Below are 8370 nucleotides of genomic sequence, written 5' to 3'. Positions count from 1 at the left end.
TGGCAGTGTTTTCTTGCAGTGGTTTGTCTACATTTACATTTTCTCAGTAAAATCTGTATAGATGGCCTCTCCTGCTTTTTCCTCTGTTGGAGCATTTGGGCGTTAGGTTTCTCATTCTTGCATCACATTTTCATTACACTGACATCGATTTACTCGAGCTGTTTCCTGCTGGTCTGAAGATTTGAACTGGGTGACCCTGTGACCGTGTCCACCAACATTAATGTAGTTCATAAACTGGACATTTTTAAATGCAGCTATTTAGGATGTGCAATCCAAAATGTGCAATCTGTGCATTAAAACAGGATTTCGATCATTTCTGTGCATCATCTGACCGAACAGTGCTGTTGTTCAGAGCACACGGCGTGCTGTGAGAAATAGGATTCGGCTTAATATTCGGTGGTCCTGTTCAGTCACTGGCTCCATCAAAATTCCATCAAATGTCCTACTGACAGATGTTCTCGTCAGTCTGAAGCCATAATCCATCACTGCACAGTCTGGGGTGTTATTTTTCTCAGGAGAAATTGCTTCGTTGTTCCTTTGGGGAAACTACCTGTGATAGCAGCAGTGAGTAGAAGAACAAGGAAGACTGTCATTTGCACACATAATGATGAGTGCAACTTTTATATTTTCTCACGTTTATATTTCCCTCGATAATAAAGGTGACTGCACTGTTTCCTTAATCTTGTATACCATCATTTGTATCATGTCTCACATGTGAGAGCTTTGACTCGTCAACACGATTAGCCATTATGTAGCTGATAAGCAAAGACTAGGAGAGAGTCACCGGAATTCTTGTTCTCTACATACATATCTCCACCAGAGACTGTACATAAAGATGAATAACGAAGGAGTTCTTCAAAAGTGAAGTCAAAGTAGAGCTCTCCCTGGTGACTGGCTGCATAAGCATAAGCTCCCCCTTCATGTTAGTGGATGGGCCAAACTAACCCCCCCCCCCCGGCGATAAAGATATTTGTATTGTATCTCTGATTTTTTTAATTAAACACAATGGTAAAAGCAATGTTGTTCGTTTTTGAGCATGTGTAAATCTTATATTAAGGGGGGCACCATATAAAATCTCGCCTCGGGCACCACATTGGGTAGGGTTGACTCTGCCACCAGCCACTTCCTGAACATTGTCTCTGTAAATGCTTTGTGTTGGTTTGCTATATTGAAATAAATCCCTTTGGCTTAACCTACAGCATCACGGTTAGTTTGGGCCCTCCACCCTCCTTGGATATCAGAGTCTGTAATAGATGGAAGAGGTAAACTAGTTTGCTACATGTGATTGTCTTCAGTCATTCAGCACACTGCTGTAGGGCTTATATAGAGCTCCGGGAGCTGACATCGCTCTGCGCCGTTAATCACAACACCACCATATTGGCAGGAAAGTGCACTTCTCTAATAACTATTCAGTTGACAACTGCGATCAACTAACTAATTAACCTGGGGCTCTCGTGCCCCAGGATGCCAGAATAGTCAGGGACAAGCAAAGTGGAAATCATTTTATAGGATTTCCAAAGATCCTGCAAGATGGCAATAAAATGAGAAAACGGAGCACTGAGAAGAAATGGGTTTGACTGGCGTAATGTCTTGACTTGCATTTTCCAAGTGTAATGTCTTGTATATGTTTTAATTTTGTGTATGTTGTGGTGCATTTAGACATTCATTTAAACAGTGCTAATGTCATAAAAGATAAGGCATATAACAGAGACTATTTAGCTCAGTGATTAGCCCCTTACATTATGCTGCCGTTATGGCTGTATTTAGCCGACAAACTCCAAAACTGGACGTGCATCAGGAAGCCTGATTGGATCCATTTGGATTCCTCCAGGCTATTGTATGTTTTCAGTCACTCCAGAGTAGGATGAAGGAAAGGTAATGAGGTAGTTCTATACGTCCAGATACTACAGACTAGGAACCATTGGCTGTTTTAATGCTCAAAAAAGCACACTTGGGGCATGATAAGTCTGTGATATGTAATTTGTTGAGTTTTGCCTTGTACTGGTCATTTTGTATCTGTTTAAAGTGCAGTAAACTCTGATGGCTTGGATCAGCGCTGGCGCCATTCATCTTTCCTCAGAGTTTCCTACCAATATGGTGGCGTCAACAAAAAAGCCACGTGACGCAACGAGCTCTATGCACGCCATTCTACATGAAAAAAAGACTGGAAATTGGCCAAATGTTCATTTCATTAAAACAAAGTCCCTGTCTCATTTTTTCTAATAAAACTGATAGCTGTGGTTGAGTGTTTCTGTGTCTGCATGTGTGGGAAACAGTGAACGAGGCAGAGAAGGCCTCATAAATTGTGTTTTCTAATTAAAGCTCTACATTGTTGACTTTCTGGGAGTTGCTGCTTTCACGGATGATTACATACCTAAACATACCTCCGCTCTGATTCATAAATTCATTTGTTGAACAGAAATGTAGATTTGACTTTTTCCTTTCCTATGCAGCTTGTAGAGAAACACCAGCAGCGCTGCCAGAGCTTAATAGGCTTATGAACTTACGTTACTGCTGCTTTTTTTCTTCTGACAGCCGTGGTGAGTACAAAATCATAGTCTCATAGTCCCGCACCAGGAATGCTCATTTTTTGAACTGAATGGCACAGTTCAGTTTTTCACTCAGTCATTAGAACATTCTAACATATTTCTACAGTGTGCAGTGCATGTAGTAGCAGAATTCAGATGTGTCCTAATTAGTGCTGTCAAATTGAACTCAATTAACGTACAGACGTTCTGTTATTATGACTTCGGCCCAACCCATGATTTGCAAAAACAGAAAGTGATCAAAGCAACAGTATCTCTGTGGAAAACGAGCAGTATTACCCTGCAGAGGGAAGTCATACACTCTGTAGAATAAAAACTGCCAAAAATCCCAAAAGAAGCAGAAGAAGAAAAAAGAAATGGATAAATACACAGGTTTTTGAATGGCAAGTTCAGCTTCAGTGCCCCGCCAGATGTTTCTCTCAACAGATGTGAATGTGAACTGAGTGTTTTCTGAGCAGCTGAGATGTTGATATATTAATTCAGACTTGGAAAATATGCCTTCCAGCTTCATTTGATACAGACAAAAAAATCAATTTGTGCTAATTAGGGAACTCATATGATTAATGTTAATGTTCTTCTGGGTAAGCAGTGTTTTTGCCTAAATAAAGTAATGAACCAGAGTCATGAACATTGATCTTTAATGAGGCACCCCCTTAGACGTTTTCATGGGTGTTTTTTCCAAGTCCCACAGCCTTGTTTTAACTACCTAGTTTCTGATCTCCTCTAGAAAGCCTTTTGATTGTGTGCTAATAATTACAGCTTTTTGATTTAATGTCTTAATATTGAATGTAAGTGATGATTTGATTGAATGTGGTTGGTAATAATAAGGCCTGGGTCAGTCCTCATCAGTGTAGTTTAGTCCTTTTTGGACAGAAAGCAAATGCTTTTTCACACAGTTGATCGTACTGTTTCAGCATAGGCATTTAATACTAGTATTTTGTGTTTGCTTGGGTTATTTTTTAAAGATTTGATACAGTTTAGTTGCAATAAAAAAAAAATAAAAAAAAAACAACCCAGAGTGACCCCGAGTTGAAGACAGACAAAATTAGTGTTTGATAATCTTCTGAGTGGCATTCACTAGACTTTTCTACCCTGGTTCTTCTGGTATATTTTATTTTGTCATGGATGTCGATAATGATCCATCGATGGAAGTTTAGGCAGAACTCAGAACCACCTGGCTGATCTTGTGCCCCATGCTATGCTATAATAAAGGAAATGGAGAAATATGTTCTATTGATGTCTTGGCCAACTTAACCCTGTTGTACCACTCTGTAATCCACGATGGCCCTTATTCTCCATTTCAACTTATCTTCTCATTCATTTGTTGCAGTTATTTAGTTTTACCACTATCACTGCATCCATCACTACGATCATCGTCTTCATGATTATTGTTGTTAGTATTAATAAATCGAACCAATAAGACAAAAAATAAGGTACTTTATTGAGTTATTTTGAGTCATTTGTATACATGCACTTTCTTCTGGTTTGTGCACATATGTGCACACATATTCGCCGAAGGTACCTCAGCCGTGAACACAGAGGGATGTAAACCCAGGACTGTGCAGAGGTCTTGCAGCTTGCTAAAACTCTCACAGATGCTTTAAAGGTTAAGCAGGAAAAAGAAAAGACAGAGTAAAGACAATATGTCACTATGCTGCTAAAAGGAAACTTCAGCCAAAGTCTGTTTGTGTTCCTTGGTTTAGAGAACTGAGTGTGTGAAGAAACGTTAGGTGAAGCCTCACTGTTTGTAAGGAAATTTATGCTCATGTCTCCTTTCCTGTCTGGCATCGTCTAGCTCTTTCCTGCAGTCACAAATCATACAAGTTTAGTGTCATCTCTGGCTCATTTCCTTCCTTAATAAACGCTGCATTCTAACCAAAAACGTGAGCCTGACAAACAATTGTATTTCAGCCTGCAGAGCTGCTGTCTCTTTTGGAGATGTTTGCATTGTTCCACTTTTAATTTGTTACTTTCAAGCCCTACCTACCTCTCCATTTAGAAGGATTACAGCATGTACTGTAGATAAGAAGCCGTCGAGCTTGCATAACACTGACCCTTGTTATTCAAAGGTGCTCTCCCATTTCTCTGTGTATATTTGTTTTAGTTTAACCAGGATGCGCTCCTGGAGCTCCCAGTGCTCCCTCCGTCAACATGGGTGATTGTTGAGGGGTTTAAACAACCCTCCAAGCAATTTGTTGCCCCTGGATGAATTAATCTAATGAATTGGTTTGAGTCAATTAGATTGAAGGCTGCAATTCTTTGTCTTTTCTTATTCAGTATGGTGAGCCAAGTTCATACCTTGTCAGGCGATACCATTAAAAAGCCACTGTCAGGGGAGAGCCAGGGAATAAATAAAAGCTGGAGGTCCAATCCATACCAGTCAGCAGTCCACAACTGCTATCTAGTATGGATTGTTTTGGTGTATGTGTGCATGCTGTTATGGTGATGGATGATAATATGTAGTGTGCTGGAAGCAGGACAGAGGGATGATACCAGTTAGTAGTAATAAGGCCACTGTCAAACTGGCAAGTGGATGATCACTAGCACACAGCAACACACACAGTTACTGACACATGTGCACACGCTGCAGGTGATAGTTTTAAAAATCCTGTGCATATGTATAGGGCAAATGGGTCTATCCAAGCTGACAGGTCAGTCCGTCTGAGTCTCATTGGTATTCCTTTTCATGACCTTCAAAGCTTATCTCTGACAGGGTTTGCACAGATGAAGGAGGACAGCAAAGGTTCCAGTTTTAACACACAGCTCAGATGGAAAATGAGATGATAGCTGCAGATTAACACTATCCCATTCATTTACACAAGAAAGGTTACTCTGTCCAGGACACAGGAATGAAAAAGAAACAGTTTTCAATCATGTTCCTGGAGAATTAAGGATCACACGCAAATCCCTGTTGTCAGTCATTAAATAGGTTAAATGTTTAACCCTTTCTCCTTTTGTCAGTGTGACATGACATATGGAAAGAGTTAGACAGGCGATCAGAGCAGAGCGGGATCAGTAAAACATTCCAACAGTGAACTGTAAAAAAAAAAAAAAAAAAAAAAAATCCTGCACGGCACTAGACACTCTAGATCACAGAGCAACACTCTGTGAACACTGCCAAGCTCCAGGAGGAGCTCGCAGGATATCTGGAGACTATGTGTGCAGTATCAGTCAGAGTGTAATTGAAGAGTTCATTTGAAAAAAAAAAAAAAGATGTAATTTTATATACAGTATCTACCGAGAAGTCTTTTCATCACGTTCGCCACATAATTTATACATTTGCAACTAAACCCTTATAATGAGGGTCACATCTCCATTCTGTGGCTCTTCTGTAACGGCATAGATTCACGTGAGTGCACCTTGATAAGAACAAAAATCAATGCTTTAACCTTTAATTAACCCTTTTCACCTTGGAGATTTAGCATTCATAGATCAGTTTACAAGAACCCCTGACCATGACCTGTGCAAAAGATTTAGGCAGGTCTGTGTGTGTGAGTGTGTGTGTGTGTGTGTGTGTGTGTGTGTGTGTGTGTGTGTGTGTGTGTGTGTGTGTGTGTGTGTGTGTGTGTGTGTGTGTGTTGGGAGGGTGATCTCTCATTTCATCTCATCTCCCGTACCGCTTAATCCTGCACTAGGGTCGCGGGGTTGCTGGAGCCTATCCCAGCTGGCATCGGGCGAGAGGCGGGGTACACCCCGGACAGCTCGCCAGCCTATCACAGGACTGCGGGTGATGTAGGCTTCCTCAAATCCTTCTGTTTCTTCATATAATCCCAGACACACTGATGGTTCTGAGATGTTTGGGGTCTTTGTCATGCTGCAGAATAAATATCATATGCCTCGCTGATGGTATTGCATAATGGATAAGTGTCTGCCTGTATTTCTCAGCATTGAGGACACCATTAATCCTGACCAAATCCCTAACTGCATTTAGAAATGCAGCCCCAAATTTGCAAGGAGCCTCCACCATGCTTCACTGTTGCCTGCAAACACTCATTATTGTAGCACTCTCCAGCCCTTCGCTGAACAAAGTGCCTTCTGCTACAGTCAGAGGGATGGATTTTTGGCTGCAACTATTCCATGAAGACCACTTCTGGACAGAATTCTCCAGACAGTAGATGGATGTACCTGGGTCCCACTGGTTTCTGCCAGTACTGAGCTGATAGCGCTGTTGGACATCCAAGGAAAATAAGCTTGATGTGTTTTTCATCTGCTGCACTAAGTTTCCTTGTCTGACCGCTGTATCTATGATCCTACAAAATCCCTGACTTTGTGTAAGTGTACCTATAAGGACTGGCAAAGGACCGTAACACTGAATATTGATTTGATTTAGATTTTTCTTTTTAAATTTTGTAAATTGATAACAAAAAAATAATCATGAAAGAAATCATTATTTATATTTTCATATTTGTTCAGATTACTGCAACAAAATAAAATGTTTTTCTGTTTGCTCATAATCGAGCCAACCCTGTGTTCAACAATGGAAGAAGAAATATCATTCTTGATAAATGAAGGGTTGGTGTAGAGCTGTCAAAGTGTTAAGGAAAATCTGCACTCCCACCGAAAACATATTGATGAGTGTTCGTCTTTCATTCTACTCAGTCACCAGACTGACTAGCAAAGCCTTGCAACATGGGGCTGACCAGATCTCCAGCATGCACAAATATTCAGACTATTTCCACAAGCAGAGAGGTTTGCTTAGGTGGGAATGGTTCCCCTGGAAGGTTCGTTCTGGGTTGGTGGGTCAAAGCCACAATTTCTTCTGACCGCTTCATACCAACAATTCTGAGCTTCTTCTAGCAGTTTGTTAGTTCTCTTCAGTTCCTTCTGAACTTACATTCCTCTGTGTCCTCATATATGAAGTATAATTTCTTCCTTTTCAGCAGAGCTTTGAAGCACTTCTTGGTCCAAGGTTTGATAAGGTGGGAGCAGAAGACCTTATTGGTGGGGTAGTGAAACGTTTAGTTTTATCTTTGAGACTTTCATGAACCCATCCTCTCAGTCAGTAATCAATAACCTTGTGGCACACATTACCGACTTGATATTTGATTCAAGCATTGGATACATTAACATTTTGATCATAAAGGTTAAGAATCTACAGTTAATTCTGGGCAGTCACAAGTCTGCCACAAGTCACAAAACATACTGTAAATACTTAAACTGTCAGCTTATAATACAAATGGCTCTACAAATATGTAGAATGTATAAGTATAAATGTAGTGTAAGTATCCGCCTCCCTAAAGTCATGTCCAGCGTAGTTAGAATTCATCCTCGGAGTACCTTGAATATAAAAATATCGTTCCAATCGATCCAGTCAAATAATTCTTAAATCTATTTCCCACACCCAGGGTGAATATATAGTTTGCTATCTCATCATACACATTTGTATGTATGATTTGCATGCAAAATTGTGGTACGCAAACCTTGCATGCTGAACACATGTTTAGGTACCACTACACGGGTAAGAAGTTAGTAATTATACTGGGGAAAGCCTAGTTATTTTAATGAGTCGTGATGTTCTGGTCCAGTGATTTTGTGCAGTGTGGAGTGTTCCTTCCATCTCCTCAATTGACTACAGGTTGAAAAACCTCTCTACTCACTAAACTGAGAATGAGTGAATGAGAACCTCAAAGAGTGGTTTAGACTTCTCCTCCAAATTCCAAATCAAATAACTGAATATGGCCTGCATTGTGAAGGAATATTAGAAAACGTCAATGTACATGCGGATAGACGGATGATGTTCTGCTTTTCCTATCTCCCTCAGGGTGTGTTTGTGTGTGTCTCTGAAGTGAGTAATAATGATGGCTATTACCATAAATGACTAAAC

This window comes from Mugil cephalus, chromosome 16 (genome assembly GCF_022458985.1).
Source record: "Mugil cephalus isolate CIBA_MC_2020 chromosome 16, CIBA_Mcephalus_1.1, whole genome shotgun sequence".
NCBI classification, from domain to species: Eukaryota; Metazoa; Chordata; class Actinopteri; order Mugiliformes; family Mugilidae; genus Mugil; species Mugil cephalus.
This window is presented reverse-complemented; position numbering follows the sequence as displayed.